At 44.1% G+C, this 11,024-nt stretch overlaps 1 protein-coding gene across 3 annotated transcripts in view; it reads left to right on the top strand.

Annotated features, from left to right (window-relative positions):
- The first annotated feature begins 313 nt into the window (after nucleotides 1-313).
- The window catches only part of LOC144138831 (glucoside xylosyltransferase 1-like), a 64,976-nt gene continuing 54,265 nt past the window's right edge, over nucleotides 314-11,024 (top strand). For 2 of the 3 annotated variants that reach the window (XM_077671319.1, XM_077671317.1), the window contains exon 1: nucleotides 314-583. The gene's annotated coding sequence lies outside the window, so the exon portion shown is untranslated. Of the gene's footprint in view, nucleotides 584-10,535; nucleotides 10,649-11,024 lie in introns of those variants that run through there. The other variant, XM_077671318.1, reaches the window with a different exon arrangement.

The raw sequence follows: 11,024 nt of genomic DNA, 5'->3' as shown, positions 1-11,024 counted from the left end.
CAATGGGTGTTTTTCTGGGATTTCGAAGGACTCAGCCGAGATGAAAAAAATAACATTACAACCCTCCGTACTTGTTTGGTGGTCGCACATAAAATGCATTGCTTCCGGCTTGTTCCGTATTATTTTGTATAAAGTTTCCGTGGATATTTTTAGTGAAACGTCCTTCTCTCTCTCTCTTGTATCCGCTACTTGGAAAGAGGCTGTTAAGGTGGGACAGTACAAGGTGTCTTCATGGAGGAGGAGGTTGCAAGGGAAAGGGGCATCGCCGTGCTCCCTGCCGTCACATCTGACATCGTTTTCAGTGCATATGCAGCTGCACAGGAAGCTGCTGCCAACATCAGCACGTCGTTTGCTAGCCACTATAGAGAGATCCGGCTCTGCTTTTGGATATCGCGTTAGGAGTGTTTTTTGCGCGGAGCACAGGGCCTGTGGAGCCGTAGTGCTTGCAACACCAGGAAATCGGTACCCATGTGAATGAAATTTTCACTGACGTTATCAACATTTGCACCCTTGCTCTGAGGAGTACTCCTCAAGGGGACAACGTTCGTCAGTGTCACTGATCCATGCCCGAAGACTTCGATACGTGAGTTTTCACAGAGCCAGTCGGTGGGCATATTTCTGTGCCTGTTTACGCGGTCGAGATTATCCCGTAGTTTGTTTTTGAATAGAGCCGGGTGGCCGACGGATACCGGCATACGCATGCATCTTATCGACTTGTTACCTTTTCGATAATTTCTATTTGCCGAACCACCATTTTCTAAGGAATTAGAGGGCTCCCTTTTTGTGATGTTTATTGTCCGAATAACCTATTTTGGAAGCCCGTGCGGTCCAAGCAGGAGGCAGAACGGGATTCACTGATATGTTAATCACAACTGGCACGATTGACGGCACACATCAATTGAATATATTTGGAAAGATAGTTTGAAGACTTAGCGGGTGCTTTGCTTTCGCTTTTATTAGGCCCAAATCTTTCTGGTGGGTTTATGAGGAACAGAACCGCTCTGGGCTCACTTCTTTGTAGGTACCAGAAATGACAAAGAACAGGAACCGTAGCGACAAGATTAGACACGCACGAAGTAGGTGCCATTTGCCGATAGCTTGGTCGGGGGATGTACGGGTAGATTTCTATAAAGTTGGAAAGAAACAGCGGGTAACATCGGACACAGTAAAGAAAGGTGTGTACGAGCGAGCGCTGACTAACAACTGTTTATATGTTTAGAAAGAATAAAATATTTGGGCAAAAATATTCTCGAAGAGTAGCCGTGCGCATGATCGGCGAACAAAATACAGTAGATCGATATAATTCAAACCTGGGGGCCTCAGGCTTTTGTTTAAATTAGAATATATTTGAATTATCAGAAGTTCTTAAAAATATGATTCGGGGCAACATGCGAACTCGTGTTGTGATACACAAATTCACATTTATTTATTAATAAAACATTCACACACAATACGGAAGGGCTGTCCACGCTTTAAAAACAATCACGAATTGATGTCTGCTTTGTCACTGCATGAGAGTTCCAAACAAAGTTTTTTTTTGCCAGCATGGGCAGACAGTTTAAAGGAATTGTTTTTTTTCACTGGTCAAGAACTTTCGGATTCCAGCAATATGCTGAAAGGATGCAAGTGTGCAGCTTTAGAAGCCGCAAATGCAGCCGATATTTTCAGGCTTTATGGATCAAACAAAAAGTACGATGTAACGGAATTGACGCAATTAAGCAGTTTGAAATAAGCGGCTTCAAAATACATCCAAAGTATAGCTGACCAATCAAAATGTTTGAGTCTGTTTCAATTAACCGGAAACTTTAAATATCCGTGTTTTAATTATCAAGAGTCTCCTGTAAGTTTTTTGCACACAGAGGGGATGTTAGGATCAACGAAAGACGCTCTCTGAGAAGTATGCTACTTCTTTTTTCCAAGAATGCTACTGACGGGGTTTATACGCGAGGTTCCTTTATTGTGTATATTAAATGCTTTACAGATCTCGGGTGTAGCTGGCGTTTGTATCTTCTCGAGATTTTGCATTCTCCGAGCTGCGGTGCGCTCCGCAAGCCTGGGCATGTTGAGAAAGCATGCTGCCCGTTGCAGTATTCAGTGTGTTGCTGTGCTCCTTTAAAGGTACCCTGCAACAGATTTTCCAACATTTTTTAGAAACAATAACTTCTATCAGTATGTAGTAAACCAACACACCCAGAACTTATATCAGGGGTCGCAAAGTACCTGAGCCAAAAATTCTGCTATATGCCCAGTAGATAACTTAGAATCTTGCAAAAAAAATCACAGGCGAAATCTGTGAAGCGTGTGCTGTACACAATAGACGAACCTCGCGTCTCAGTGCCCCGTCAGTAGCACTTTCGGGAAAAAGTGGTCGCCATCCCGCTGTGCGAAAGTGGATGTCCAGTGAAGCTGTTGTAAACCACTGCAAATGCTGATGACGGAGGGTATGATATGTTTGTCGCCGTCTCGGTGGGCGTTTCGCTTGCGCTCGGCTTTTCCAGCAGCAAATGCTCGGTCCCGCCTAGCTTGACTCATGCTTCTTGGGCAAGAATTGCTCTATTTAGTGACGCTAGTCTAGCCTAGCCTGGAAACATAATCTGCAATCATATTATTTGTTAGGAACACACGGGGAGGGGGGGGACCCATTGTTCACAGGTGCCTTATCACCCATAATACGGTTTCGATGCTTGTTTTGCGGTTTGCTCCAACGAATTCTGAAGTCTACAAACCTTTTCATGCGTTAATTTTTCATAAGATCAGGACATGTCCTGGGCTGTGTTGCGCATGTCCAGTTACATATTCCTGTCAACTGCGCCAATTATAGGGCCGCTAGCGCAGCCCACTGATAAAATGGCAGCTTTCAGGACGAAGAAGTTGAAAAGGTCTATACTTTGAGCCTGATTAGCCTGACGCATGCGCTCGGTGTCTTAGGCGAAAACTGCTGGGTCCTGCTGGCGGTTTTTGTTTACAGCGCAAAATTCTTCGACCAACTAGCGGCTAACAGCTTCGCTGTAAAAGAAATAGCAGGTTTGTCTGGATAGCGGTTTTCATGGGGACGGACATTCGCTCTGTGTGCGAATAAGTTATTTTGTTCACTGCTCATGTGGACGGCTACTCTTCGAGAAAATGTGCGTGATGCAGTCAAGCGAGTGTTTCTCTTCTGACGGCGTGTATGTGTTGCTTTACTCGATCTACTGCTTATGCTCTCAGGTGATGATGTTGAGACTAACCCGGTGCCTGATGTGGCCGCAAGCATCGCCTCCTGTATTTTTACAATGCCAAACGCATCGGCCCGGACCAGCCAACCAAGCCCTCTCCTTCTACTCCGGCCACTCTCCCCCGATCGGTAGCCTTACCAGCGCTTCAGTCATGTGACCAGTTCAGCTTGGGACGACGCGTGATGGAGAGTGGCAACGTTGGCAAAACATGCTCCGCCGCGTCTCTGAATTTTCTAGTGCTGGCGCGAGCGCCATTACTCTGCTAACCTAAAACATCGGTTGCCTTGGCAACCAGGCTCAAGCCACTCTCGAATTCAGATAAGGTTGCGTGATACCGGTTCAGCTCGCGGCCCCAACTTGCCACATGTGGGCAATGCAGGTGTACCACTCACTCGCATTGGGAAGAGCGCGATGCATTTGGCATTGTAAAAATACAGGAGGCGATGACGTATGTACTGCCACGCTTCATTCTCTTTTAAACACTGTCCGCCGCATTGAAGCAGGGCAAGAAACAATGCTGATAGAACTAAAAGGTGTGAACGAAAAGCAAAAAAAAAAAAACCGATACCCAAATAACAGAACTAACTGACAGGGTAGCTACCCTTAAATCAAGCCTCACTCCGTTGAACCCTACCGCACCCAGCTCTTCTGACAATGCTTTTTCTACATAACAAACTAACTTCATAGTATAACATCTATAGGTGCAAAGATGCTGCAAGTAGGCTAAGACAATCTAGTCGGTTGTTTTTTGGTGTTGAAGACGAAGACGAAGAGGACTGGAACAGCTCTGGGGCAAAAATTATTAAATTCTGCTCAGATAAACTAAACATTACAATCACTCCTGCTCAATTCAAACGTGTCCACAGGCTGGGTAAATTTTCTCCCGAAAGACAGAAGCCCATAATGGCTAAGCTAACTTGCTTCGAAGATAAACAACGTATTCTAGGTTTTGCGCACCAGCTGAAAGGATCAACATTTGCCATTGGTGAAGATTTTTCATTAGCTACGCGGCAAGCAGGGAAAAGGCTGGTCGAGTTCGCCAAATCGCAAAAAAAAAAAAGCCTTTCACGTTGGCAGTCTATAAACTACGCATGGATAAGGAAACCTTTGTATTTGACCCTCCTTCAAACGCCGGGGTGCAATCGCCAATATAGATAAAGAAAAGTGCATCCCCACGTGCTCGAAATCAGCCGCAGAGATCTGACGTAACACCGTAACTAACGCTGTCCTACACTAATATTCGAAGCCTAATGGCGAAACGTGACCAAATTCTCTCGCTAATAGATGATAGTGACACAGATGTTCTCGCGTTTACTGAAACATAGTTAGAACCTGAAATAAATACCAGTGAAATTTTTTATACTGACACTTACAATGTCCATCGACACGACCGCGCAGACAAAAGAGGGGGCGGAGGGCTATTGGCGATTAGAAAAACAATACCTTCATTCAGCATCGATACTAACAGTGGACTCAAAATCACCTGGGCTGCATGCTTAACCCCATCCCCCTGTCAAATACTGGTGCGTGTGTGCTACCGTCGACCGGACTTTTCCAATTCGTTCATAGAACCTCGCAACAGTATCACTATTGCTACTCAGCGGTGTTAGTTTTCCAATATTTTCCTTTTAGGCAACTTCAATTACCCCCTAATTGACTGGCCTAATCTCTCATCGTCTTGCCGTACGTCACTTGAATTTATTAGCCTTACGCTAGACTTTAATTTGTCCCAAGATATTTTGGAACCTACTAGGTGTTTTAATACTTTAGACCTTCTTTTAACTAGCTCCCCAGAAAACGCTGAAAACATTTTATTCATTAACGACTTTAGCGACTACACAGTACTCCAACTACCCATTTATGCCCCATAAGCCTTCAATGGTTGCACAACAAAAAAAAAATCGAGATTACAATAAAGCTAACTGTCTGTATATGAACACTGAACTGAATCTGTTTTTTAACGGACCTTTTTTTGCCTTTGTTCTCTAGCCGATGTGTCGATGAAAACTGGATGCTGTTCAGAAATAAAATGTCAGCGCTGATTGATAAATATATTCCTCTAATCTCAATAAGTAATGATAAAACTAACCCGTGGTTTAATAAGCATCCTAAACGTTTGAGGAAGGAAAAGAAACGCTTGTACTCGAACGAAAAGCTTGCTTCTAGCCCAAGGTCTTGGGCGAAATATAAAGAATGTCTGAATAACTACGCGTCTGGTATTACCGCTGCTAAGCACAGATATTTCCATTGCTACTTGCCTTCACTTCTCAAATCTAATCCGAGGAAGTTTTGGGACGGAATTGGACCTCGTAAAGTCGATAATAACACTTTGCTAGTGGACAATCAGATGCCTCTTAGAATTGATGAGTGTACGTCAGCATTTAATACGTATTTCGCATTTGTTTTCACGCGGGAAGGTCATTCTAACAACCCCATACTCCAACATTTTGACTGGCCATTCATGGAACCCATCAACATCACAGTTCAGGGAATCGCATCACTAATTACTAACCTCCAAACTTCAAATTCCGCTGGCATAGATGGTATTAATTCTAAGGTGTTAAAACATACGATATCCATTTCAAGTCAGATTCTTTTTCACAGCTTCCGCAAATCTTTATCATCCGGACAGCTACCCAGCAAATGTGGTTCCGGTCTTTCAAAGTGGCGATAAAACTTCCCCTGATGACTATCGCCCCATTTCACTGACTTGTATTTGTTGCAAGCTTCTCGAGCATATCATCGCCTCCCACATTTACAATCGCCTCGAGTCTAACAATTTCTTTTTCACTAATAAACACGGGTTTAGAAAAGGCTGCTCATGTGACGCTCAACTTTCGGAATTCACGACTGACTTGCACCAAGACATGGATAACAATCTACAAACCAATGGCATTTTTTTAGACTACCCTAGTCTACCCGCGTCGCCCACTGCCGCGTCGCCCACTACCCGCGTCGCCCACTGCCGCCTCATCTCTAAATTGATTGATTGATTGTATGGTTTAACGCGCCGACGCAACGCAGGCGATAAGGCGCGCCGTAGTGGAGGGCTCCGGATTACTTTGACCACCTGGGTATCTTTAACGTGCACCGAAATCTCGTACACACCGGCGTTCTTGCTTTTCGCCTCCATCAGAAAAGCGGCCGCCGAGGCCAGGAATCGAACTCGCGACCTCGAGCTCAGCAGCGCAACGCCTTAGCCACTGAACTACCGCGGCGGGTTCAACTCTAAATTATCGTTCCTTCAATTAGATTTCGTTACACTCTCGTGGCTCCATAACTTGTTATCCTTACGCCCGCAATTTACAATAGTCAATAGCTTAAGCTCCTCCTTCACTGACGTCACATCGGGAGTCCCTCAAGGTAGTGTTCTTGGCCCTTTACTCTTTCTAATTTACATTAATGACTTACCTACTAATGTCTCGTCTACCATGCGACTTTTTGCAGATGATTCCATTATATATCGTCCCATAAGCACTCCTTACGATCATATAGCCCTTCAAAATGACCTAACATAATTTATAATTGGTGCAACACCTTGAAGATGACCCTTAACTTATCTATGTGCAAAATAATTTCTTTCTCTCGCAAGCGAAACGATTCTAACCGCACGTATTCTATCAATACCACTGACTTGACAAGGGCGACGTCATACAAATACCTAGAAGTACACTTAACACGTAACTTGTCATGGTCGTCTCATATAGCCGCAGTATCTGGAACGGCATCGAAATAATTGGGTTACCTACGCCGAAACGTGCGCAACGCACCTACTGACATCCGTAAATTAGCCTATTTAACTCTCGTTCGTCCACAATTAGAGTTTACTTCATCTGTATGGTGGCCACATCAAGCTTATTTATAGCGAACAGTGGAAAATTAATTCAAAATAGAACTCCACGCTTCATTTCTCGGAAATATGGCCGCCACGCTAGTATTACTCAAATTAAAATAGGTATATCAATTCATCTGCTAGAAACACGGTGTTCAATCTTTCTTCTCTGTCTTCTGCACAAATACATAAGTTCAGCTACGTCATCGCCATTGCTTCTGGAAGCAGCTGTAAGGCATGTTAGCACGGCTTCATAACAAATTCAGTTGCAAGCGAATATTTGGTAAAACACGTTTTTTCAACTTATCTGCCCTTCCACGCGCCATTTCATTGTGGAATGATCTTCCAAACGCCATCGCCTGCTTATTGAACCGTGATGCATTTCATGAGTGGCTCACTAGCCATTTTTCTTAAAGCTTAATCGCACATCTTAATCTTGTAGTCATATTGTCAAACTTTCTTTTTTTCTTTTCTTTGCTTAAAATTGATATTGTAGTCCACTTTAACTGTAACAACACTTGCCCGAAATTGTATAATGATGTCATATAATAATGTTTTAGGACATTTCGCAATGCTTCTGTTTTACTTTACTACCCAACCTGCTACCAAGCTGTTCTTAATAGCCTGCATTACCAAATTCATTGTGCTTCGTTGAGGTTTTCATTATTTACACCATAGAATTCCAATGTACTGCGCTGTGCGCATTTTTGTTTTCTTTTCTCCCCCCCTCGCGCAATGCTCTTCGGAGTCTGTCAGGTAGTGTGAAATAAATAAATAAATAAATAAATAAATAAATAAATAAATAAATAAATAAATAAATAAATGAATGAATGAATGAATGAAACTTTATTGGCACAAGGATGGCGACTCGGCCTATGTGGGGGCGGGTGGGGAGGGTGGTGTCAGTTCGGGAAAACTACATTCTCAGATGAACGCCAGTAGCGAGAGCGAAGTCCCACAAGGAGGCAAACACCTGCTTGGCTGTGGCTGCGGGTGGGTAGAGCCAGTCCGTCAAACACGTAATGCTGCTGTGTTTGCAAGACATGCGCTCTGCGTGCAGACCCGGACACGTCCAAAGGAGATGTTCGGTACAATAAGAAGAGGTATCAACTTGGGTGTGAGGTATGTCCTTCCTGATGAATATGGCGGCCTGTGCTTCTGTTTTGAATTGTCCCCCGCGTTGTTTGTGATGTATGGACGGCACAAAGTAGCCCTGATAACCTGCTATTTCTGGGGTCGTACCTCTCGTTTCCTGAAGCAGGAGTGCGAGGGGCTGACCTGTTGTCCGGAAAAGTTCCCCAAGCTCTGCGGCACTGTACTTCAGAGAACGGCAGTTCCATTGAAGAACGTCAGGGTGGGAATAAGGCTTAGACGAATCCATGAGCTGTGGTTTCAGGGTTGTGACCAGTAGTCACGTCTAACTGCATGGCAATACGTTGTAGAGTCTTCTGAGTCTCAGTTAGCTGTTGCGCTATGTGTTGCATGCATTGCTGAAATGACTGCATGTCCTGGTGGCATTCGACTGGGAATGTTGCTGCCTCTTTTGTGTGTTTTTCTACCATGGGGAGAAATTTGTGATGACTAGGTAAATTAACTTGAAACTGTGGTTCGTCCGGCGAGGTATCATCCTGGCGACGAGAAGTGGCAGGGGAGGTGGTTTGTTGCTTTTCGAGAGTGTTGTTTGCTTGAGGCTTGCTTGATGCCTGCTTGAAGGAGAGATTCTGTCTGTGTGTCATAATGTGCTTCTTTATGTCATTCATTCGCTGCTCATGGTTGCGTTTGAGTAATAAAATTTGTTTCTGTAGAGCTGCCATCTCCTCAGCGAATTGTATCTCGGCTTTTTGACGTGCTTGTTGTAGTTCAGCAATTATGGGATCATCCTCGTACCTGACGGCAGATTCGAGCGGCGTGAAGTCTTGACTAAGATAGTTTATCTCTGAAGCTTTCGATGCAACGGGTAAGGGCGAGTCGCCGGGGTCTGTAAGTCGCCGTTGACGGTTGCCATTTTGGTAACGGTTTTTAAAGCGGTTTTGTTGTTGGCGTATTTTAAGCGTTTCGATGAAGTGAGTGCGAGCTGGACAGTGTGGGCTAGTTAGTGGCGAGGTGTCCGTCTTTTTTACAATGCACACAGTGCTGCGCCTGTTCCTTATAAGGACACAGACCTGGAGAGTCCTTCAACTCGTGGTATCTACTACATTCGTTACAGATAATAGTTGGGGAAGGACAGCTGCACGCCTTATGTCCTGGTTTGTGACAACGTGTGCAAATTAGTGACTTCGCCTGGTAAATTTGCACACGGCGTAAGAAACCGTGGTAAGTTACAAACCGTGGAACGATGTCAGAAGCGAAGTGGATAAGCACAGTTCCATTACGACCCATGGGGCGTGCAGCGAGTATAGCGACGCCATCAGCTTTAAGAGCGCGCATGAGCGTATTGTTATCGGCTCCTAATAAATAAATAAATAAATAAATAAATAAATAAATAAATAAATAAATAAATAAATAAATAAATAAATAAATAAATAAATAAATAAATAAATAAATAAATAAATAAATAAATAAATAAATAAATAAATAAATAAATAAATAAATAAATAAATAAATATTATTTCCTTCTTTCTAATCAAATAATTAGTTGTTGCTCAGTGCTTGTGTACATACGTCTTTCTTTGCTCTGTCCTGTGTTTAGCGCTGTTTCGTTCGAAGATGTACGAACTTCCCAACTACAAACCCTGTTGCAGTTTCTTTCTCTAAACTGGTGACCAGGCACGGCCGGCTGTATAGAATTGCCCATAGAAGCCGGCGACAATGGGAGCCAGCGAGTCAAACAATTGCGGGGTATGGGGACGGCGCGTTCTGTCAGGCCGTGCTACATTTAACCCCAATCTCGCCAGCTTCGCTTAGCTCGCAATGCTACCTGCGTCTGCTCGCATAAAATTTAGCGGCCATTCTAACCAATACCAATTGTACTAATCAGCGCCTATGACACATGCCAGCGTGGAGAATTTACGGTTCAGTCCTTCAAGCTATGCAAACTACAAGGTACACAACGGAACCACACTGCTACCACATCTGCCTGCTGAACTCGCATTCTTTATTTGCGAGCATTGCCGTTCATTTACGCTTCAGAAAACTTTATCGGCTTTAGCTTTACGCTGCCAAAGTTGCTTTTTGCGTGCAGCTCGTCTATGCTCGAGCAAAAGTTCAGCGCTCGTGTGTATCCGGTCTTCTTTTTGCCGGTGCAACAGCTGCGCTGTTTTCCCCCTCATCATACCTTTTTTAGGATCACCACCCATGCTGCAGTGGCACTGTCTCCACAGAGGCTGAAGGCCAACCAAGCTGCAGGCGAAATTTTTGATCCACTGTAACTTTTGTGGTTTTTGTGTTCCACGCAGCATTTGAAACCGTGCGCGCCGTGGATTACTTTCAGTGTTTATTTTTTTAGTATCCATCCTGTAGTGGAGAACACGCTGAATATCTTTTTGTATTTTATTCTTTGTGATGTACGGGCGCTATGTAGCGCGTTAACAGAGGGGTTACTGCTGTGGATACTTCTTGCGGGTGATATCCTGCGTTTGAGCGTTCGGTGGACGCCAGCCGGGTGAGTTCTTTTTGCCAATTTAGCAAGTTACACTTGCGCGTTAAAAACAAAGAACTCTTATTTGCGCACACCTTGATGATGATGATGATGATTCCTATTTGTTTCCCCTTGCAGGGGTGAGACAGCTGCGCATATTGCGCCTTTTTGATACAATTCCATTTTCCTGCGCCAAGCTGCTCCAAAAGCATGAAAATTGCGAAAATTGCGCCAAACTGCTCCAAAAGAGCCTGAAAGGCACGGATTTTGATGCTCATGTCAGTTCCGACGGGGACGAAAGCCTCCCGCATCGCAGTGACCGCTTTTATTGGCGGTCAGTTGCAAACACAGAAATGACAAAAATAGAAAGACTGAAGAAATGAAGCAAACGATAGCTTCT

This window comes from Haemaphysalis longicornis, unplaced genomic scaffold, assembly GCF_048455015.1.
Source record: "Haemaphysalis longicornis isolate Haplotype H1 unplaced genomic scaffold, Haemaphysalis longicornis Haplotype H1 scaffold_5, whole genome shotgun sequence".
Classification (NCBI taxonomy): domain Eukaryota; kingdom Metazoa; phylum Arthropoda; class Arachnida; order Ixodida; family Ixodidae; genus Haemaphysalis; species Haemaphysalis longicornis.
This window is presented reverse-complemented; position numbering and strand designations above follow the sequence as displayed.